The 24,812-nt window shown below is 39.9% G+C and overlaps 1 long non-coding RNA gene across 5 annotated transcripts in view; it reads right to left on the reverse strand.

Moving 5' to 3' along the window:
* Positions 1-24,812, reverse strand: part of LOC106782272 (uncharacterized) — a 63,068-nt gene that overhangs the window by 11,718 nt on the left and 26,538 nt on the right. For 2 of the 5 annotated variants that reach the window (XR_011429824.1, XR_011429826.1), the window contains exons 1-2: positions 6,166-6,290; positions 2,682-2,752 (exon numbers count right to left, since the gene is read on the reverse strand). This is a non-coding gene — a long non-coding RNA (uncharacterized lncRNA). Of the gene's footprint in view, positions 1-2,681; positions 2,753-6,165; positions 7,877-7,979; positions 8,104-24,812 lie in introns of those variants that run through there. The other 3 variants (XR_011429825.1, XR_001379236.3, XR_011429823.1) reach the window with 3 other exon arrangements.

The raw sequence follows: 24,812 nt of genomic DNA on the forward strand, positions 1-24,812 counted from the left end.
CAAAATTTCAAATACACTAGCAACATAGAGGGCCATTGTGCAGATAGTTTGAGCACGCTGAAAATATGTTCCACTCCTGTTGAGCTCTCTGAAAAACAGGATTAATACAAACCTTTGATGGCACTCTCCAAGGAGGGCTTGTAGAGAAGAATATATTTTATAAAAATATTTGTTAACTTTACAGAGCTTGCAGATAATGTCAAGAGGTACCCAGGTCCTCCGGAGTGTCCAAAATACGTAATTAACTTCTAATTTTCCTCTCTATAAGATTTGATACATACGATGGCCTTATTACAAGACAAACACCAGGTCAGAGCAAAGATCAAACCTGGTAAGGCTGAATTCCCTCCATCCGTTCAAGTAGATAACGTCTCTCAAACTTTGAGTCAAAAGAATCACCCCCATTGTCCCACTTCCTCCCCCGTGCCCCCTTCTTGGCCCCCTCTGGCCTCCCCTGCCCTTTGCCTAAGCTCCTGGTCTTCCCTTTCCAACTCTTTCCCTTCTTGTTCTCCCTCCTTTCTTTCTTTCTGAGGAGTAGGGGCTTACTTCCTCTAAAGCCTGCTCTGAGGAGTCAACCCTGTTTGCATAAAATAAAAGTTAGAAAACTGAAAGTTTCATGAACCTAGGGCCGAGGGGAGAGTCATGAATTTTACTGCACAGTCCATCGTCCGTAAGTTCACGCTATCGGCAGAGAACTTGGCACAGTTTTTCTGAGTAATCCCTCATCCACCCACGTCTCATGTTGGTAAACTATGTACTCAAGAGGAGTTGGCAGGAACTGTCAGAGGACTAAAAATTATAAATTAAATGTAAAAATCCGTCTGCAGTTACAGGTAAGTATTTTCACCATTAGAGAAATGTGCTATTTTGCCATTATAAATGATTCTGTAATTTGGCTTTTCACCATTATTTAGAGGTCTTTATAGGATTATGAGCAATGTTTCATTTTCTGACAAAAAGAAAATTAGCATCCTGAAGATGAACTGTTGCTGGAGTTAGGGCAAGGATAATAGCAGTTTAGGTTCCTGAACATGAGCAGATAGAAAATCAATCCAAATAAACCAGCAGAAGGAAGACAAATTGGAGCCACGCAAGATGATGTAACGATGAAATGCATTCATGAAAACAGCCATGAGGTTAATTTACTTAACACTCTCTTTCATCCACGGGAGTCAGCAGATTATCCCAAGGTGAAGGAAAGGGATAGGTGTAACCTTGTAAGAGGAGAGCTGTGGGACTCAGCTTCAAACAAAGCCAGCCCGAGAAAAAGGCACAAAGGCGGAATATGGCACTTATTTGGTGTTACCGGAAGGCAGCCAGGAAAGGTTTGCCCTGTGTTTTATTCCAAAGCCTATAGTTTAAATGGGTGGTTCATGGGGCTGGTCTGGTGGTGCAGCAGCCTGGGGTTTGCCGGTTCAGATCCCAGGTGCAGACCTGTGCACCACTTGTCAAGCCATGCTGTGGCAGGCATCTCACATATAAAGTAGACAAAGATGGGCATGGATGTTAGCTCAGGGCCAGTCTTCCTCAGCAAAAAGAGGAGGATTGGCAGCAGATGTTAGCTCAGAGCTAATCTTCCTCAAAAAATTAATTAATTAATTAATTAATGGGTGGTCCAAGAAGATGCTCCCAGTTGCCTTGAAGACTCAGGCACCCAGACACAAATGACTGCCTCATATAGCCACACATGCTGTGCACTGCACAACTCCAGGGGGCGCCGTTCACATGGACTATTATGTGAAAAGAGACCCCTGAATTTGTGAGATGTGGAGGCCCTGCAGAGTAAATCACTGGGGTCACATAGAACAAGAGAAGAAAGCAGGATCTAAAATTGAATATAAAGTACAGTGGTGATTTTTTTTTAATAAAACATAGATACACAAAAATGACCAGCAGGAACTACACCAAAGTAATAAAATTTCTAGAAGTACACATGCGTTCACTTTTTCTTATTCCTAGTTTTCTGTATTTTCAAATGGAATAAATTAGCAGCTTTTTAATAAATTTACATTTAATAAATTAGTAGCTGAAAACATCCAAATTCATACTATTTATAGCTTCAATGTTGTAAAGTGTCAAGGATGTAATGATTAGAATGCTTTCTATACACATGGAAAATCCTTAGAAAAATTGGGCACTATTTTTCTTTTTTTTCCTTGAGTTACTTTTTTTTTACTGAAGTCATATTGGTTTATAACATTCTATAAATTTCAGGTGCACATCATTATATTTCAATTTCTGTCTCTATTACATCATGTTCATCACCCAAAGACTAATTACCATCCATCATGGTACACATGTGGGTTCTACATGTGTTTACATGTTAAACTAGATTGCATTTTAAACTATTCAGTAAAATATAAGGATTCGTTTTGCTCTTGAAAGCCCTGACTTTATTGTAAATGCTAGCGAGCGTGTATACCACACTTCTGAAGGTAGACCAGGGTTCAAGTACCACTCCCTCAGGTCTGAGGTTCTCTAAGCGCTGCCCACCTCGTGGGTTGGCTTTCATCTAGAGCTCATACCTACCAGCAGGAACTGGACCCATGTGACTCCTGGTTTACAGCCAATGGAGAGCGGGACTGTCTGCCCCTAAACCTGTCACAGGCAGGAGGAGGGGACTGGTGTAGATTAACCAGGACTTACCCTGGACCAGGGATCGCTCCATCACTGCTACATACCTTGGAATGGCCGGAATCAAGGGCAAATACAGGCTTTGTGGAGCCTGGAGCTTCTTCAGTCTGGGGGTTCTCTTTAAGTAAAACAATAAAAAAAGACGAATTCATTATGAAAATAAATAGTTATTTAGAATGGGGGGAAAAACCCAAATTATAAATTTTAAAAAGATGCAAAATGCCATAAACATCACAAAATCCAGAAAAGAGAACATAATAGTTTTACTAATTAACTTCCTGTCACATCCCTATTATACTTTTTTTTACCTTTTTTTGTCCAAATTCTCTTTGATTGCCTCTTCATGTGATAATTGTGTAACAGTTGATAAAGAAAAAAATAGTAATACTATTGTCTTTCCTCTAGCATACATAATTTGAAACTCTTTTTATTATTGATAATTTCAAAAATTTCTTTTCGCTTCACAATTTGTTATCAGCAATGTCATATAAATTTGCAGGAATGTTATCAAATTTAGGTAAAACCCTATCAAGTTAATTTTTTCACATATGGCTACCAAATTCCCACAGTCTAGCTTCTGGATCCATCCCTCTCAAATGTTGAATGTCCTCTACTACCTACACACTTTCAGCACAAGGCACGACATGACCTCCTCATGGCTCCATCCATCCTGTGTATGGGTTAGCACAGCACAACATGCGATAGGACTATTTCTGGAAGCCCTTTCTACACCAAGGCAGCTAACTGTACATGGGAGTAATTGCAAACCAGGTAAATATATGCCATTAAACCCAAATAAAAATATTCCAGGGGGCCAGCCCTGTGGCATAGTGGTTAAGTTCGCTAGCTCTGCCTTGGTGACCCAGGTTCGCGGGTTCAGATCCAGGGTGCAGACCTACCCACTGCTCATCAAGCCATGCTGTGGTAGGCATCCCACATATAAAATAGAGGAAGATGGGCACAGACATTAGCTCAGAGCCAATCTTCCTCACCAAAAAAATATACATATATATTCCCTATTCACCAGCTCCTTAACTGGATCTCAAAAATGCTCCAGGTCACTGCATATCATGCAACTGAAGGGCAAGTGTCATGGAGGGGAAGTTAGAGAGTGAAACAAAAACCAGTCCTAACTGATGAGAGTTGCAATATCCCATTACTACAAATTTTACAAAAACACATGACCAGGTTAAATCAGTATCCAGGTCCCATAAAATTGCATTCTATTTGGGAACAAGCTATCAAAAAATGCTGTCTGGAAAAAAAGCAAGATAGTGCACAATAGATTTTTTTGTTATTATGACTGAATTATATCTACTTATTAGTTAATGGGTTAATAATTAGATAACATATTACACTCCTGATGCAAGTCTGTATCCAATGGCGTGAGAAAGGAGGAGGTAAACACAGAACTATATCAGCAGAGTCTGCCATTGAAGAGCTACTGATCTGAGAGGGGCATCAGAATCTATAGGCAATCATTTTCTGCTTTAAAATAATTGATAGATTAAAAGAAATCAAATATATCTTGGCATTAATAACAGCTTCATTTCATATTATACATATTAATTAGGAAAAAAGAAAGGCTAGAATAAACCTATTCAAAAAATAGCTTGGTTGGAGAATCATACAGATGCGGTACAAAGAACAGTGCCTACCGACCGACAGCATCCGTTGTTTCATCTTGGATACAGAGCTGTTTAACATTTTCATCAGTTGTGTGGTTGATGGACTAGAGCGCGTGATGATTAAATTTACAGATAATAGCAAATTGGAATAAGTGGTTATTACTTTGGAGGACAAGATTAGAATTAAATGACCTTGCAAAGCTGGAAAAGCAGTCATATAAATAGACTGATGAGCAATTGCGTTGAGAAACGTGTGGAGAAGTACACTGAGGAATTTTCTTTTTAACTACACAAACAAAATATAGCAAATTCTTGAACAAACATTTTTTAAATGTAGAAATCACCATCCATCAGAAATTCTATACACATCAGTAAGGACAGCAATTACATTTTTAAAAATGCTTCATTTTGGAGGTGGTTTAACAACAGTGTAATTGAAAGGAAATAGAAAATAATATATTTTCCCACTACATCTGGTAGCGTGAAATCTCTCCTGGGTGGAGGTTTACTATAGTTCGGGAGAAAATGGTTTTCTGAGGGCATTTGACTACACAGCTTCTGCATCTGATAGATTTCTTCACTGAGTGGAAGGAATGTCAGAGCCGTGAGACAGGGGACCTAAAATTGGGGTCTCTTTAAGTCAGTTCAACCAGTACTTATAAGACATTTACACGTAACATTGCACTAAGTACTACGGGCAACAAGATACACAGGGTATGTGTCTGTGGGCAAAGGAGGATTTAGAAGGATTGAAAACACAGCAATAAAATGCATTTTCTTCCTTAATTGAATAGTAAATAAATTCTACTTATTTCAAAACTAAAATTAGTGGCATTTGTCACTTCTATGTGTCATTTCTCCAAGGTAATATTCTGAGATAAATTGAATGTTAATACAAATAAATATAGAAATATTTGAAAAAATAAGTGTCATGCCCAGAGCAACATCACAAACACACTGAGGGTAGGTTTGGCGAGTTAGTTACTAGGACTGCGCCCCACACATATCAAAGGACCATGACTGCCTTCCAGAACATTATCGCTAGTTAAAAATCAATGCATATGTTTATTCTGGGCACGGGTCATTTTATTACTCTGCTTTGCTGGTATATGAAAGCCAGTCGCAAAGGCTTAAGGATGTCTCATTAACTTCGCTGAGAGAGTGAAATATATAAAAAGATAGGATTAAAACAGTGGAATTAGGAAACATCTGAACCCAGGAACCCCATGGAAAACAAATCATCATTTATATTTTATGCACGTGATTTCATCCAATTTTAAAGATAACCTATGAATGATTTATAGTGTTTCCCCACTCTAACATACGTGTTAGCTGTACTTTATCATCAAGGATAATAAATGGTCTAAGAAATTTCCTACTCCATAGAAAATAAGCATCACTTCAAGAAAAAGCAACCTTTATTGTTTCTTAGGGAAGGTTTCAATATATCATTTCTTTACAAAAATAATAAATTTAAGGTTTGGGGGTATAGAATATTTGACAGTCTTAGCAGTAGAGGGCCATTTTGTAACTTGCACTTCCCCCAAAAGCACTGCAGATTTAAAATCCTCCTCTGAGTAAACTCTCTGTGGCTGTAAGTCTCAGGACTGGTGTTACTACTTCAATGGGATTTTTTGCATTGTATTTCCTCATAATTATAAAAGGTCACATATCAAATGAATTAGAGGGAGTGCCTTTGGTGGGAGAGGAGAGAATGGGAGTAGGGATTGAGAAGTAAGGTAAAAAGTTTAAAAAAAGACTAAAATAAGAGGAGCTTTCATGGACTGAGTATGAGAATAAAGTAAAATGAATTAAGGAGAATAATGTTCTTAAGCGTTCTAAAGTTTAAAAAGTATTTTAAAAAGGGAGGGTGGCAGTATTTCCTGGGTGGGACAAAACTCACCTTGCACAGTGGGTTTCAAGTTTTCACTAGAGCAGTGGTTCTCAGAATGTGGCCCCTGGACCAGCAGCATCAGCATCCCTGGGAACTTGTTAGCAATGGAAATTATCAGGCCCCATCCCAGAGCTAGTGAACCAGAAACTCTGGGTGGGGCCCAGTAATCATAGTTTAACAAAGCCATACAGGTGATTCCACTGCGTTCTAGAGGTGGAGGACAATATTAACAACACCTGGGAGCTTTTAGACCTCCCAAAGCCTGGTCCCAGGCCAATTAAACCAGAATCTCTGGGGATGTGGTTTTCAACACTCAGGTGCTTCCAGTGTTGGGCAGAGAATCACTTCCGGAAAAGACCAACTGGCTGAGCTCCAAAATTAACCCAGCTTCAACAGGATTCGTTGAATCTTGAACTAGTTGCTTTACTTTTTTCTCAATGAAAGATTTTCTTAAAAGAAATATGAAAACCACAGACTGAGTACCGTGAGAACTGATTAATTCTATTTCAATCCATTAATGCCCTCGTCGGCAAATCTGCACCCCGAGGGAATGGGGACCCTACAGCTCAATGTTTGTATGTGCGGAGAGGAGGAAGGGAGGGTGACCATCCAGACCCCTGCAGCCCGGTGAGGACACCTGCACAGCCAAGAATCTGGAGAAAGGGCCACAGCCCCAGTGAAGGGGAGGCTGGGGGAGTCCCACCACCGACATACAGGCGGGCCCAGACGGGGGGTTTAAAAGAACAAAAAGTGGATATGGTGTTACAGCCAGATCTCAACTGCGTCAATCAGAGCTTACATGAGGCTCGCCTTGTACAGCCAAAATGGAGATTAGTCAGATATAAAGATAAGTTATCTGTGAAATTATTTTGCAAAATAGTGGGGAAATTTTTTTAAATTGCTGACTTTGAATGTACATGCAAATTTCCAGGCACTTATCTCAGCAGGTTGTACCCAATCATCGCCATTAAAGGTTCTTTGGAATATGAGCTGGGTGTTTACCATAAGGAAATGACGGGTTTTTCAAGAGACTGTGTTTCCCAGGCTTCCCGTTGGGAGCTGGCAGCAAGAGAAAAGCCCAGGACTTTTCTGCTACTGGTTTCTCTAGCACCAAGATTTCAAGAAATTGTGCTGAAAGTTTAGCAAACACCATTGGAGGGATTTCCATTCTTCATAAAAAAGAATAAACACACAAAACCTGGGATAATAATTTAGCAATTGAATTATAAAACATGAATATTGGATATTACAAGTTAAAAGAAATTAGATTAGTTTAACTTTCAATTGAAGACACTAGGTGATGAAGTTACATAGAACTTTAAGCTGTATTAAATAATTAAGAAGATTTGAAATTTGGTCCAGACATATAAAATACTGCAGGTACAAAGAAATAGAAGGCAAAAGAGAAAAAAGAATAGTTGGGAGTCTCAACAGTATAATTTCTTATTTTTAGAACTGCATCCAAATGTGCTTTAGTTTTCCCTACAATAGTTTAGAAACTTTAGCTGCCCCAGAGTCACCTGTGAGGTTTGTTAAAACACAGATTGCTGGCCCTCATCCCAGAGTTTGAGTCCAGAGGTCTGGAGTGCTGGCCAACTTTGAATTTCTAACAAGTTCTCTGGTCATGTTGATACTACTGCTCTGGGGACCACACTCTGAGAATCACTGATTTAGAATACTGAATAAATTCCAGCACGTGGAATTTGTTTAAAATTACATAACATGTAAGATTTACAAAGGGACAAAGAATAAGCCAATAAATATACTTGACCTACCACCTAGCCTAAGAAATTAAACATTACAATGCAGTTGAAATCTCTTACAAATCTTTTCTGGATTCCATTCCTCCTCCAACTTCAACCCTGGGAGTAATCAATATCCTTCATGTTTAATCATTATTCCTTAAGGTTTGCAGAGAACACTGCAAATCGAAGAGAAACAGAAAATCTAAAAAAAAAAATTATAGGAAAAGAATATGAATAGGCAATTTTTGGAAGAAACCCAAAAGATCAGCAACTATCTGAAGACATGTTCAAATTGTTAATAATCACAGGAATAAAAGTTTTTTAAAAAGTATGGAATAACACCTTATATTCATTTGATAGGCAAAACTTAGGAAGTTGAGTAAGGCCAAGGGTTGGAGGGTTGGCCCTGGGGGGTACACAGGAATGTTGTTGCCTATTGGTGGAAGAGTACATTGATGGACTCTTCTAGAAAACAATCTAGAGTTTCTGGATCCAAACAATATAGGTAGTATACACTACGACCTCTGCAATTTAGCTCCTGAATATCCATCACTAAGAAATCTTGCAGATCCAAAAACAGACACGTTTGAAGATTGTGATGGCAGCTGGAGGCAAGCTGGTGTCCATGACTGAGGAGCGGACAAACAAAATGTAGTGGAAGCAATAATTCCTTGAACTAACTACCATCCAGCAGTTAGAAGAAACAGGAGACTAGATGTACACATAGAAACATACATAGGTCTTAAAATCTAGTCCTGGTTTAAAAAAAATAGACACAAAATGAGATTTCTAATCACAATACTATATGTATACAGTGTTTGAGAGGAAATTGCAGACATCATGCCCTTAACCCCTTAGTGTCCTACACCCTAGAGTCCTAAAAGCAAGAATAAGAACATTCTCTTACATAAGTGTGGTACAATTATCAAAGTCAGAAAACTAGCATAGATACAATACTATTAGCTAATCCAAAAACATTCATATTTCTCCAATAGTCCCAATAATGTTGTTTATAGCAAAAGAAAATCCTGGGTCAAAAAAAGTAATAATAACAATAAATAACTGAAATTAAGATAACGTTATAAACCGATGTTACCTTAATAAATAAATAAATAGAAAGAAAATCCTGGGTCATAGACTGTGTTCAGTGATCATGTCATGTCATTTTTCCTTTAATCTCAACAGTGGTTCAGTCATTCCTAATGTTTCATAACCTTGACATTTCTAATGAGTACAAGCAATTGTTTTTAGGGTGTGCCTCAGTTTGGGTTTGTCCACTGTTTTCTCATGATTAGATTTGGGTTTTGCATATTTGGCAGGAATATCCGTGGAGTGATGTTGTTTTCTTCTCTATGCATCCTACCAGGAGGTGCTTACAATGGATTTCTCTCATTACTGATGAAATTGACTTTGTCATTTTGTTAAAGTGTGACTACCAGGTTTCCCCTCTCTAAAGCAATTACTTTTCCTTTGAAATTAGTAAGTGTCTTTGGGGACATACTTTGAGATTATATAAATATCCGATTACACATCAGACATTCATTAACTAGTTTTGGCATCCATTGATGATTCTTTCCTGAATTATTACTAGGATAGTTGTCATATAATGATTTTCTAATTCCATTTCTTCCATATGTACTAACAGGCATTCTACTATAAGGATGATCTTTCTCTTCTCCCTCAAATATTTATTTCAGTATGGACTCACGGATTCTCATTGTATTAATGGGTTATAATCTGATACTATCTTTGCTTATTTTGATACCAAATTGTCCCAGATCTGGCCAATGGGACCCTCTTTAAACTAGTTGCAGGATCCTTTTCATATGTCTCCTTCCATCTTTGACCACTTTTTAAATTTCTAGCTCAAGCTGTTCCAGACTCATCTTGTATTTTCCAGACCCAGCCCTGGAACCAGGCTTTTCCCAGGGAGGCCTGTTCTCCTTTAGAGAAGAATGCGTTTTAGAAACCAAACTGGACATCAGGTGTGCTGGAAATCCCAATCCAACATGCCAGCTTTCCCATGTTCCATATTTACAACTCTCCTTTCCCGACAGTGAGAAACCTCCATTATACGAAATATAAGTACTTATTTGCTTAATTCAAGAATATTGAGAAAGTCATTTCAGAGTTCTAGCCCACACTTCTGAGATAAACAAGTCTTCTAACAACCGTTCAGTATTTGTTTAGAGTTTTCTGTCTTTGAGAAGCGGTCTTCATTAAGAAATGTCATATAAAGGTGATAAGCTTCCTTAGAACTGGTCCCATAGAACCCCGTTTTCCCTGCTGTCACAAGATCCATATATACAATACCTAGATCCATATATATAATACGGTTATAATTATAGCCTTATACATAATTGACTCTTGATAATGACTTATTTAATGAGAAAGTGATCCAAATAGTTTCTTAAGACTCATAAGCATTATGGATTAAAGAAAGAAAGATTATTTAGGAAATTATTGCCAGAAATAAGAGTTTCTAAACATTTTAGATTAAAGTAGCCAATTTTCACTTATTTTCCATCAAAACCTTTATTTGAGCACTGTCCTTTCCCGGGCACTATACTGGCTCTGCCCTACTCGCATGCTAAGATTAACCACACCTGGTGACTGCCCTTCAGGAGGTTGCAACCTGGCGGGGCAGAGGAGCTCATGTAAAGAGCCATATTTCTTTATGCTCCAACAGGCCCCAAATTTATCTCCCTGCCTCCCTTCTCACTTTCTCCAAGACCATTTGAAAAACCACAAATTGGACTTAAGCTTTTCTACTTAAAACCTTTCAGGCTCCCTATTCTCTCAGGATGCTCTCCATGTTCCCTAGCATCGAATACAAATTCTTACACAATCAGGGACTTGTTTATCCCACCAGACTTTGCCTCTTTCTGTCCTGTCCCTTCCCCTATTTTCCCAGATCCACCTCTTCCACCACTCAACCTTGAAGTCACAAGCTCCTCGTGAAAGCCCTCCGCGAACCCTCAGCCTCTGATTTCCCTTAGGGCTTACCATGTCCCCTATCGGTGCACTTTCTGTGTTACTGTCATTCATTCGCACAAGTGTTTATTGAACAGCAATACTGTGCAGCCCTTAAAAGATGGAATCTGGAGCCAGACAAGCAGGCTTTGAATCCACCTCTCCAACTTCCTTGCTGTGTGACATAACCATTCCGTGCCTCAGTTCCGTCAGCTGTAAGTGAAGGAAATCCTAAAACCCACCTCACAGGGTTGGTGTGAGGATTAAGTGAGTTAACGTATTAGAAAGGGTTTAGAATGGGGCAGGGAACGCCCTAAGCACTTGAGAAGTGCTTGCTGTTAGTAGCACTGTTCCTCCTGTATTTCTTTGTGCCACTTTTCCAACGACGGACTCTCAGTTTCCTTGTCTGTCTCCATCACAGCCTGTGAGCTACACAGAGCCTGAGGCTGTGTCTTGTTCTTCCTTGGATTCCTGTCACCTAGTACCACCCATGGCACATGGTAGTTCAGAAAAGGGTTACTGAATTAATATAGACACACTCCTGATTAGTTAGTTATTTTTAATAGGGACAAAATGTGGACAAGATTTGAAGGCTTAAAAAAACAAACATTTTTCTTTCTTTCTTTCTTTCTTTTTTTTTTTTTTTGCTGATGAAGATTCACCCTGAGCTAACATCTGTGCCAACCTTTCTCTATTTTCCTTGTAGGTTCTGCCACAGCATAGCCGCCACCGAGCGGTGCAGGTCGTGCCCCAAACCAGGTCCGCAATCGAGCGGAGCTTGAATAATTTAACCAGTAGGCTACCAGGCTGGCCCCCAAAACAAACTTTTTAAATTGGGAAACAGGAAATACACATAGATAACCTACATGGATTGCTTTTTGAATCTATATACTAGATCCAGAACGGAGGGCTTCGTGGGCCCCTCCCTAGATTGCAATTAAGACGTGTGAATAAAGTCCCGTCCCATCCGGGAGTTAGAGATAATCTAATCAACCGAGAAGGCGAGGTCTGCCCGCTCCCTCAGGAGTATAAAAGGAGCTGAGAGAGGCATGGGCGACCCACTTCGGGAGCTGAGAGCGAAGTCACCAAGTGTGGGACTTTGAGACAGTGGAACCTACCCCAGGAGCCGACGGCGGGAGAGGGTGAGTGGACCACAGCGACCACATCAACCGGCGTGTTGAAGGGATCAAACGCCCAGCTCCTCAGGCCTTAGGAACTGTGAACAGTGGTTCTCTCTGAGGAGTGGGATCTGGGGTGCAGGTGTGGGTGAGGGGTTTGTTTTTAAACATACTCATAGTGTTCGATTTTTAGAACTGCGCGCATTTCTTTTTCTATTAAACAAAGTTCCAGTTTGTTAAGAAGTAATCTGGATCCTGCATCTCCAGATTACACGTGACCATATTTTACAGCCCAAATATCAGGCCAGTGAATAGGACAAATATTTGACATCAGACCTATCGCAGATAGTTGGGGGAACTACGGTTACAAAATTTATATTTCTATTATCAAAGGATTACCAAAGTCTGAAATCAGGTCCAGGAAGAGCTACTCTGTGTAATAATGTAGTATCTCGTCAATGAAAAATTTAATTATCAGTGTTTTTATTTTAAAAAATCAATCAACCTGGTAATTGAAAGGTGAACCATAATTTATTTTTTTAATAACCTGAAATTATTTTTGCTTTGGGAATCTAATTGTACATGCTTGATTTTAATTACCCGGCCTTTTAAAAAAAATGTTGATAGAGTTTTTCTCATATATGAAAGCTATACGGACACAATGGATAATTTGGAAGATAAACAGAAGTATAAAATAGAAAATAAAATGTCGATAATCTATACTACTTCAGAAATAGCCACTGTGTACATTCTGGTGTATTTTTTCCAGGCATTTTTTTCTATGTGCATGCAAATATTTTGTTTCAAAACTAAGCTTATGTCATATGAAGTTCATTATCCTCAACATTGCTCATGACCATGACCTCTTTTTAATGAATATCTTTGGTCAATGTGATATAAATAGCTGCAGAGACGTCTTCATACAAATTTACCAGACTGTATTTAACAGATCCCCAAAGCTGAAAGTAGTAAGGAAAAGGTATATCCACGTATATTGAGTAAATTCAAACCTTTTTTTTTTTCTCCAAGTATGCTATTCAACTTCAAACTAATGAAATAGGTCCCCGGTAATTGTGTTTAAATTCTTTTCTTTAAAGGGCACGGTTGGTGACTCAAGTTGGAGTAGAAGCTGCTGTGATAACTGAGTGGTTTTCACACATGGTTTTGGTCTCCAAGCTCAACAGTGAAAGCCAAAGGTCACCGTGCTTCCTCTTTATAAATAAGCAATTACACGGGTGACCTAAAAATAGAGTTCTTGTTGGCCAAGACAGGTTAATGAGAGCCGACTTGGAATCCTGTCGCATGGTAGAGCTGTTTCCGTGCCATGTGTAGCTAGGTTTGTCAGTCTTCTCTGGTCAGTAGCACATGTTTTAGATCATGATGCGTCCACACAGGAATCGCAGCTAAGGAAGGTGTGGTTGACTGGTGAAGAGATGATTGCATTGTCTCTGATCAGGTCAGGGGGTTGGAATTCAGTGTCTTTGTGTATAGGAGCAAGAAAGGGAAAGTATGACTGCAAACTCACGCAGGGGTTCTAGGAGACCAGAAAGGAGGAGGAAACTGTGATGTGAACAGCAAAGCCAAACTCTTGCCCAGTTTGGGAGTGTAATTGTAATGGAGTACAATTAACTTATTTGACTCAGGTTATTTAAAAGGTAATGGTTATAGTTGTTTAAAGCAGAAAATAGGAAAGAGTAATAGCAGGGCATCAAAGTTAGTGATGTCATATCGGTTGGCCTTGTTTTACGAAACTTATAAGCACAGCTGGGAATTCTCAGTTGTCAATCTAGAAATTTCCGTAGACGTAGACTATAGGTTTTGGTTTTGGGGGGCTTTTTTGGTTTTGGTAACTCAGTGATTTAAATTAAGGAAACGGAATGCTGGAAGTGTGAACACTCAGATTAACAGACGGTAGACGCCTCTCAGCAGAGGCAGCAAAAAGACTCCAACGCTTCTCACCAGAAGTGTGTTTAGTTACCATTCAGTCTTGCAATCTTTCTTTTTAAGTACATTTTATTACAGTAATATTTTTCAATATTCTTGTCAAGTTTCTGGTGCCTCTGGAAAAATTTCAAGGCATATCAAAAGCATTCATGTTCTTTTCATCCAGTTACCATAATACTGGGACTATCTGGTCCAAAACTTGGGACCAAAAATTCTTAAACTCCTTCTAGACTCTAGTACCTCCTTTGGAAGATTGTCTTGACGTCACTTCGGGTTCCACATTTCGATCCCCCAGGCGGAATTAGGCTCACTCCTCAGGGTTCCCACAGCACCCAACAGAAAACATTTTATACCTTTTATTGCGCCTTATTGTAGCTGCTTACATTCGGGTCACGTCGGAGAACAGCGTCTTTCTCATGGTTGTATACCCACCTCTTAGACCAGTGCCAGTGCATAGTAACTGCTCACTGACATTTTTCTCAGAACCATACAAGGAGGAGATTGTTTTTGGAGGCAGTGTGGGCAGTTCTGAAACACATGGTATGGTTTCTGCTAAAGATGTTAACATGTGGTTGGTATCAGAACAGAGCCAAGCAAAGCAGCCATTATTCCATGTATTCCTGGAAAACTCATACCTCCATTTCTTTTAATCTTTCCACTCCCAGAACAATCGCTGCTCATTTCTAGTTATAGAAGAATAGTGCTAACTGACCCTCCCTTTTTCAAAGGAGAAGACAGTTGGCTCAGGGAAGAAAATGGGCTCTAGAGAAACCTTAGAGGCTGCCCTGAGACAGGCGAGGTACAGGAAAGATTCACCGCGCCGACGATCTCCATCATTAGAAGACTGAGGCAGATTTTCAGAGTGAAGATAAGGGCCTTGGAAGAGTTCTCTGGAAATCAGGGCTTTAAGAATTCGGTTTTTCGAGGCTGGCCCGGTGGCATAGCAGTTAAGTTCACAGGTACCACTTCAGTGTCCTGGGGTTCACTGGTTCAGATCCCAGGTGTGGATATATGCACCGCTTGGCAAGCCATGCTGTGGCAGGCATCCCACATATAAAGTAGAGGAAGATAGGCATGGATGTTAGCTCAGGGCCAGTCTTCCTCAGCAAAAAGAGGAAGATTGGTGGCAGATGTTAGCTCAGGGCTAATCTCCCTCAAAAAAAAAATGATTTTCTTGTCACAGCATTAGAATTGATCTGGACCTATAGAAAGTGAAATCCTTGAAATTACTGTCGGCCAGAGTGTCCCCCTCTCTCTTGTCTCTTCAGATACTGATTTGTATAAGTGGTGTGGGGCCAGAAGTATTACTACGGCTGCTGTAGCTGCTACCGCAATCATAATTCTTGGAACCACAAAGAAGTTGGTGTGCCCCACGGCACTAGGCATGGATGACTTTGTCTCCCTGAGTGGCATACCTGCTTAAATGACCAAAGGTGTGCTTTCCTCTGCCTGGTCATGATGAGCTGGCTACCCCAGAACAGCAGCACCTGGGAGCTTCTCAGAGTCCCAGACCCCCAACTTGTGAATCAGAATCACCCCGGCTGCCTCTAAAGGGCTGGGGAGCCATGGCCTCAGAGAAGATTTGAGCATTTATTTAACAGACCTGTGGATCCCGATTTTATGAAAAGAATGAGTCTGGGAGCAGTTTTCGGTTTTGATTGGCTCATTTACTAAGTGTGTTTTAACCTCTCCCGATATAAGATGGGCCTAGCCAATTCTCCTCCCAATGCCTTGCCGGAGTGGGTAAGAGATGCCATCAGATCATATAAAGGAAATCATTTGGGGAGTCAGATTGCCTGGAAATGCAAGGAGCGTTCCTGTGGGGAGGACTTCCCCTTGGCTCTGAGATGACTGCCACTTTCTGTGGGCACTCGGATGAGTCACTTTTCCCCTCGAGAGTGCTAGGCGCTAAGGTATAATTGAATGATCTTGCGGGCATTTCCAGTTCTATCTTTAAATGGCTCTAAAATTCTTTCATCTTATATTTGGAAAAACTCCATCCTCCAACCCTTTACGGCATTTGCTGCCTTCCATCATTCTCACGGCTTCCGAATCTCAGCCACTCCAAAAAGGCACACAGATAAACACTTCACAATTTCCTTATACAATGCCTGCGGCAGGCAGAGAGGCTGGGCCATGTAGTTAGAGCGTTTTGAAAAGATAAAAGCTCCTTAAAAATGAAAGATTATTATGTGGAAGCAAGGAGTCCAAAAATAAAAAATAGTTAAGAACCTTGAAGGACCTTTTTTTTTTTTTTTTTTGAGGACAGTTAGCCGTGAGCTAACATCTGCTGCCAATCCTCCTCTTTCTGCTGAGGAAGACTGGCCCTGAGCTCACATCGGTGCCCATCTTATACTTTATATGTAGGACGCCTACCACAGCATGGCTTGCCAAGCGGTGCCTTGTCTGCTCCTGGGATCCAAACCGGCGAACCCCAGGCCACCGAAGCAGAACGTGCACACTTAACCGCTGCACCACCAGGCCAGCCCCCTAAGGGCCATTTTTAATGATTTCCATAATATCATAAATTTTGTGCACGGTTGCAGGATAAAACCCTGAATAGGATGCCGACTACTACAAGACATTTGCCATCCTGAATTAAGTCCTATGTATTGTATCACCTGCCAGGATTTTTCCATCTCAAAAAAGATGTAATTGCAGGAAAACTATTATAAATATTGTAAAATCTGTGCTTAATTAACTATCACTACCACTGATTGCTCAGCAATTTCAGTGTATGTAAAGATTACCAACCACTCAACAGGACACATACTATACTCTTCTCAATTCAACTTGAGTATTAATTAGCATTTCTTTGGCACAACAGACAAAATAAAGACAAATAAAATATTTTCCTTAGATTTTTTTCAAGTTAACACTTTTGCAAATCTAAAAGTCTAATCACACCAGCACAATATAATAATTTTATTTTTTATTTTTTTAACAATTTTAAAATATTACAATAAACTTGCTTTAGGTTTGCCATGTTAGGTATTTTCTTAGGGCATGGCTTTTGTCTGCCTTCTAGGGCACAAACGGGAGGATGATACAAGAGGGGAAGTTAAGTCTAGAATTCTTCGCGTAAAGGCTCCGCCAAAGAGATCAGCATGTCACTATCACTTCGGGTGAATCTGTAATAGATCAATAATTTATTCCCGAGTCACTGATACTACTCGCCAGTTCTTTTGTCTTATTATTCTTTTCAAGGAATAAAAAGTAAAGTTATTCTAAGCAGTAATGTACAAGTGAGTTATTGATAGTCTTTTAGGTGAAATACTCAAACACAGCCAAAAAAACCGATAGCAAACAAGCTGTCCCTTGGGTGATACTATCCAAGATAAGCCAGCCTGTTAGCATCATCACTTTCTTGATTTCACCTTCTAATCTCATTGTCTGCTGCCAGATCCTGTATCTTGGGTTTCGGTGTCCTACCAAACACTAGCTCTGCCCTCCAAACATCCTTAAATCAAGCATGAAAGAATAATGGCACAAAATACACTACTTGCTCATTAGAAACCTACTCTTCCCCAAGCCTTGCATTAGGCACAGGGAAATTAACAGGACGTGGCCTCTGCCTTGGAAGGCCTCATGGGAAAGAGGATGACAGATAGAGTTTACAAAAATGATGCAATGAAGGCTGCAACAGAGGTATAGACAAGGTACTATGGAAGCACAGGGAATGGAGTACCTATGTTGATGGGGAGGGCAGGAAAACTTCATAAAATAATTAATTTTAGGGTCTTAGGAGAAGTAGTAAGAGAATTTTCCAGGTAAAAGGAACTGCAGACCACGGAGTTCTGAGAAAGCATGGCATCTATTTTGGAAATCACACTTGGTCTCAAAGGCTAGAAGAGTAACAGTGGAGCAGTAGGCAAAGGAATGATTGGGAATGCCTTAAACGTCTTGCTAAAGAGTTTGGACTTTCTCTGAAAGTTAATGGAAGGCCACTGGAGGATTTTATGTAGGAGAATGACAAGATCAGATTTGCGTATTTTTTAAAGACACTGAATTTTTAAAAATACAGATAAACTAGATGGAGCCAAGACTGGAAGTCATCGACTCAAGCTATTTCAGTACAACTTAGTAAATACTAAAAGGATTAACAAAAGGATAAAGAAAGGGAGGGAGGGAGGAATGAACAAATGAATGAAGGAAGGAAGACTCTGACAGTAAAAAGTGAAAAGAGGGGGACACTTTCTGAGATATTTAGTAGATAGACTCAACAGAAATTGGTAGCCAATCAGACAGAAGTGAATAAAAAGAATGAGTCTAGCATGACTGCCAGGTTTCTGGCTTGGGCACCTGAGGGGCACAGGTGCAAGTCACTGGTGTGAGGACAGCAATAAGAGGAACAGGTCTCATGGGGGAAGGGAGGAGATTATTGGCTCAGCTTTGGCCATGTTGAGTATGAGGTTCTTGGAGTTTATCCCATGGAAATATATATCTGGAACTCTGGGGAGAAGTCTTTACTAGAAGCACCTTTTAGAGTCATCATTGAATGTTTGGAAGTTGAAACCAAAGAAGTCATCTAAATGACTCTGAGACTGTAGAGTGTAAAAGAATGGCAGAGAATGATTAAGAAATATCCTTAAAAACCAACAACTGGGGGCCCGATTGGTTAAGTTTGTGTGCTCTGCTTTGGTGGGGCCAGGGTTTCTCTGGTCCAGATCCTGGGCGCAGACCTAGCACTGCTCATCAAGCCATGCTGAGGTTGCACCCCACATAGCACAACCAGAAGGACCTACAACTAGAATATACAACTGTGTACTGGGGGACTTCGGGAAGAAGGAAAAAAAAAAATGACGATTGGGACAGATGTTAAGACAGGACCAATCTTTAAAAAAAAAACAAAAAAACCTACACTTGTAAGGCAGGAAGACCGAGGGAGCCAGGCCCTCTCAGGAGCCCCTAGAGAGGTAGGCAAAACAAGAGAGTTTCAAGGAGGAAGTACAGATAAGGAGTGAATTTCCTCATCTGTCAAGTAGGTTATCAGATGATGCTCATGAAGTGTTTATCGTGAAGCTGGCACATAGTAACTACTAAATAAATGGAGTAGGCTGGTTAGCTTTGCACAGGACATGTCTATGGCAGTGTGGAGGATAGATAATTTTGCTCACTCTGTTCCCTTTCTCGTGGAAAGAATACTGGAGAAATGAGTCGTTGATCATTGATATTCATGATGTCCATTACTGGGGAACTTACTAGTACAATTTCACCAAAATCAATTCATATTTACACATCAATGAAGAAAAATATCCTGTGACTATAAATACTCCTTCACAGCATAAATTTTTAAAGCCATTCCAAATTAATTAAAAAGACTATGATGGCACTTGTAAACAGCAGGGACTTAAATGCAGTTATTTTGGGAAGCCATACTGTATAAAGCTATTAGAATTCCATTTCCATCTTTACTTGTAAAAAAAGCACATTTACTTTACACGATGAACACTAAAGAAAAGGAAAAGAGCTTAACCAGCAGTAAAAAGTAATTTGAGTTAAAAAGTGAATTTCCCTAAGACTGTAAAATCAGTTGGTCTATAAGTTTGTCGTAGACATACTTTTCCTGGCTGTCATCCGATGTTGTAAGTTACATTGTTGGTTTTGTTCAACTCTATGGAAGTGTGCTGTAGTAACTCTGAGTTGTCCTGACAGGCGCACGCCAATCTATCGACAAAAGCACGCTCATTTATTTCTAAAGCCACAATCATGCTTCTTATTTAAAGCTTATCAAAGGAAACTGGGAAATAGTATGAATGGTTTCTTTTCTCCTGATGACAGCAACCCAGGATGGACAGACTAGAAGTAAATAATACTGTAAAAGATCATGGAGTGGCCTCATTCATGAAAGACTAAAGAAGTTACCCTTGGTGATGCTTTTCACAATATAACTGATTTCTATAGTTTTCATCCTTTACAGCAGTGTTTCTTAATAAAAATGAAATCCTTGAAAATGAAACTTTAAAAATACAAGTCTAGGGGCCGGCCCGGTGGCGCAGCGGTTAAGTTCGCACGTTCTGCTTCTCGGCGGCCTGGGGTTCGTCAGTTCGGATCCCAGGTGCGGACATGGCACCACTTGGCAATCTATGCTGTGGTAGGCGTCCCATGTATAAAGTGGAGGAACATGGGCATGGATGTTAGCTCAGGGCCAGGCTTCCTCAGCAAAAAGAGGAGGGTTGCAGCAGATGTTAGCTCAGGGCTAATCTTCCTCAAAAAAAATAATAATAATACAAGTCTAATTTTTACAATTAAATTCAAATAGACAAAGTTAACCTGTCAAACTGCTGTAAAAGTTTCTAAAATTCTTGCTGTCAATTTCTATACTTATCTCTTCTCAGATCAGCAACAAGCAGTTCATAGGTTGGCCCTAGTTCACAGACTGCACTTTGAGTAGCACTGGCTTAGAGGACAATTTCTCTTGATGTATCCATGAGAATGAGGGGAGAGGATGGATTTCAGTAATTTACTACATGCTCATCTTTTCTGACTCACTTTTACTAAACCCACAGAAGGATGATGTATACGCCAGAATGCACGTACATTTGCAATGGAGTGATTCCTTTCCAGGATTAGAAGACACAGGAATCCGAATTAACAATTAAAAGTTTGTTTGTTGAGCAAAGAACCAGAGCATAAGAAAGCAAATGATCTTAAGGGTTGTTTAAGGCAAAGAGCAGCTTAGCAGAGTGGCGGAGGCAGGGATTTCTGTAGGGAAGCCACTGGGAGTTGAATCCCAGCTGCATCACAGAAGCCTTGTGTGACCTTAAACTTTCTGAGGCTCTGTGTCCTGATTCCTATAATTGGGATAATGTCAATCTGGAGAGATTTATAAAAGGATTAATCCAGTGCTTAATACAGTACCTAGTGCATAGTAAGCATTCAGTAAATGTCTCGTGATGTTATTAATACCATCCTATAGTAAGATATGTCTCTACAACAACCAGCTTGTTCATGGTATACAGACTCAACAACTCTTCCCTAGACAGTGCCGGATAAACATAACCTTCAAATCTTTAGACTTTACTCTTTTGTGTAAGCAGTCATCATCCTCCCTCTGTTCTCACAATCTTCCTTCAGACAGATACGATAAAATCAATTCAGTTTCACTTACAATCACATTCCAGTACAAATTCCCTTTGATTACACCAAAGCCACCTTGACTCATTCATTTTTTTTAATTTTTATTTTTGGTGAGGAAGATTGTCCCTGAGCTAACATCTGTGCCAGTCTTCCTCCATTTTGTATGTGGGATGCCACCACAGCATGACTTGATAAGCAGTGCATAGGTCCACACCTGGGATCCAAACCCCTGAACCCCGGGCCGCCAAGGTGGAGCATGCCAGCTCGACCACTACACCAGCAGGCCGACCCCTTGACTCAAGTTTTAGATGTTTCCAAATGTTAGTCATCCATTGATAGGCAACCTTTTAGTTTATAGCCACAGATATGGTATATAAACGCCTTCATTGTGGCAGAGTTTCTGGTTTAATTCTCTGAGGACAACCATATTTCCTTTTATTTCAAGTTCTCAAGGAGCTCCACACTGGTTGGGCATTACGTTCCCACATCCGATGGCAAATAAATCCACATTAAAAGCAGATTCTAATGAGAATAATTCTCTGGGAACAGGGATTCCGAACAAGAATGGCTGTGATATTTTGACAGCTGGAGTCAGCTTAGGATAAGCTGGTGCCTCCATTGCTGCCAGGGAGGGTGCAGCCAGGCTGCAGAGCTATCCCAACCGCCTCCTCTTGGACCAGTTCTAACTTCCAAATCTAAAGGCCATACAAATACCCGTTCTCCTACTTCTAAATAGTCAGCACACAACTAAACATTTCAAATTGCTTCCATGTAAATAACATTCCAGACACTCATTTTCAGAAAACATTCCCGAAATTCTGAAAATATTAAGAACATTGGACCTGATTAAATTCCTTTAAGCAATCATTTGCTATCCCCCACCCCCAAGTATAAGAATAGCACTTTTGGAAATATTTTACAAAATACAGAAATTTTTTTTAAAAAATTGTTCATCACTTCACCCAGTGACATCCACAACGCACTTAAACAGTTAACACTGTTAATGTTTTGGTTTATTTCTTTCTATTTTAACTTGCATTTTTACATAGTTGTAATTGTACAAATTATAAATTTTTATCCTGTTTCTTTTCATTTAACATTACAAAGTAAGCATCTTCTCCATGTTAAAGTCATTAAAGGATACCTTTAAACCAGAAAAATGTCATTACATAGATATTTCATTATGCAGATATCCAAAGTGATGTCACCCACTAAGTGTCAATTTTTTAAACCAATTTTTATCTCAGAATCTGATTTTTCTCACAAGTTCCAGAAAAAAATGCAAATAGCTGTTTAGCATAGCATGGAAAACAGTAACAGCATAATAAATTTTAGCTTTTCTTACTGATATAGTTATCTATCAGGAGTTTCACTGTTCTATGAAAACTTAAGTATACAATTTTTAGGAATTCACACTCCTCTGTATTCCTAAAATCCTCAGAAATAGTGCCTTTCTCCAAGCATACACTTTGAGTACCTTTACTTCTTTTACGATCCTGGTTTATTCCTTACAAACATATCGCTAATGAAAACGGTCATGTGAATTATGGAACTTTATGTCAGTGTGCCTATAAAATTCAGCACCATAGCATAAAATAGGCTTGTAATAATGGCCTGGTACCTTTGTTTGGACATTGACAACAATTTTTGGAAGCTGGAGAGCATGTTGTGATTCAAGTCTCAGTTCTGTTTCTGTATCTCTGATCTACTCACTTTTCTCCATTTTCCACCATCCTCATCGTAGTCAACACCATCATTGTCCCACCGTTTAGCAAGGTAGGAAACATCAAGTCTTTTATTCCATCGCACCAATTCCACTGTAGGGCTCCCTCCCATCCATTCTCCACAGAACAGGAAAAATGATTTTCTTGAAACATACATTTCCTGTTATGCAGCTGTTGTGCATTATCCTTAAAATAGAGTTGAAATTTGGGGCTGGCCAAATGGCATAGCAGTTAAGTTTGCCCACTCAGCTTTTGTGGCCCGGGGTTTGCCAGTTCAGATCCTAGTCGTGGACCTACCCACCGCTTATCAAGCCACGCTGTGGTAGGCGTCCCACATATAAAGTAGAGGAAGATGGGCACAGATGTTAGCTCAGGGCCAGTCTTCCTCAGCAAAAAGAGGAGGATTGGCAACAGATGTTAGCTCAGGCCTAATCTTCCTCAAAATTAATTAATTAATTAATTAATTAATTAAATCCAAATTCTTACCCTGGCCTACAAGGAAGGCCCTGAGTGGTCTGGTCCCTGCCAGATCTCCAGGCCAGCTCTGGCTTCCTTTCCTTACTTTCCTTCCTTTCCTTACTTTCCATGGCATTTGCACTGCCATGTCCTCCACCAAGAATCTCTCCCTCCTCCTCTGTCTGTGATTCATTCTCGTCACTTAGGTCTGGGTCTCCTGGGAGACACAGCCCATAACTTCCTGTCTAAAGTCAGTCACTCCAGCTATTCTGTGTACCTCCCTGACAGCACATATTACAACTAATAATTATATTCTTTGCTTAGTTACTTGGTATCTCTTTCCTCGTCTGTATGTCAGTTCCCTTAGAGGCAGAAACCATGTATATGTTGTTCATCCTGAGATAGCAGAGTGCCTGGCCTATGCCACACATTTAACAAATAAGTGTTGGGGAGGGAGGGAGGGAAGGTAGATAGCCAAAGCTGTGGGAGCGTGCAGAGTGGGGCCAGGAGGCCCTAGGACGAAACCCCACTGTTAAAGGGATTGAGAGACTAAAAGGAGCCTGCAAAGAACACTTAGAAAAACTGGGAACGGGATGCCCCAAAAGGATTTCAGGTGGGAAAGTAACCTGACCATATCCAAACTAATATTGGTTGCACATCTACCATGTGTATTATTATGTCTAGGATTCAAGACACACGTGGTAGATATGACAACTATCTTAAATAGAAGAAATTGTGAAATGCTCCTATACTCCTTTTTTCTCATTCAGTATCTTCCAGTGATGAAATGAGCTGTAGAAATACAGTAAGATAGCAATGTTTGTTGAACATGCCCAGTTAAAAAACAGTTGTGTTAGAGGAGGGAAAAAGCACGACTCCTGAAGCTTTTTTGTGAAGTAAATGTTATGGTGTTTGCCTCAAACCGTTCAAGAGCATTTCTCCTTATGTAAGCTTATCCTGGTCATGCTGCTTACTTAGGTCGGTGTCTGCCTGGATTATCTGAGGTCTAAATGCCAGCTCTGTAAATTAAACCTGTCAAGTGACAGCTTTGCCATAGCGTGCATAGCCAACCTTTAAAATTTATTTATACTCTATTCCCTTTCTCCAGCCAGATTAAATTCTCCTTTCCTAAGCTATTTTTGCCTCCTTTCAGACTGTGGCACAATTCAACATGTTCTAAACAATCACATGGTGACCGTCGCCCTCCTGATTTCCAATTCCCAGATGCCTTTTATTCAGACTTTAAAACAGCAAAATAAATTTTTCCAAGTTCACTAACAATAAGAAGAGTTTTCTCCAACTAGATTCCTCCATTACCAGTATGTGAAACAGTCATAATAACGGCATGCTATGAAAATGCTATGAACTATTATAGGTTCATAATAAGTCCTTTATTCAGTGTCCTAAGGAAGCAGTTCCTTCCAGCATGCAAATATTTTTTGACTAATATTCTCTTGACTAATCTATCACATCTTAATATGCATGCTGAACCTCCACAGAAGTATATATTCAGGGCAGGGTTTCTAATATGAAAATGTATTTTCATCTGATTTGAATACTTACCTAAGCCAGTTTCAGGTGTATATTTAAGTTGATCAAAATTAGACATGAAAAGT

This window comes from Equus caballus, chromosome 20, assembly GCF_041296265.1.
Source record: "Equus caballus isolate H_3958 breed thoroughbred chromosome 20, TB-T2T, whole genome shotgun sequence".
NCBI lineage: Eukaryota > Metazoa > Chordata > Mammalia > Perissodactyla > Equidae > Equus > Equus caballus.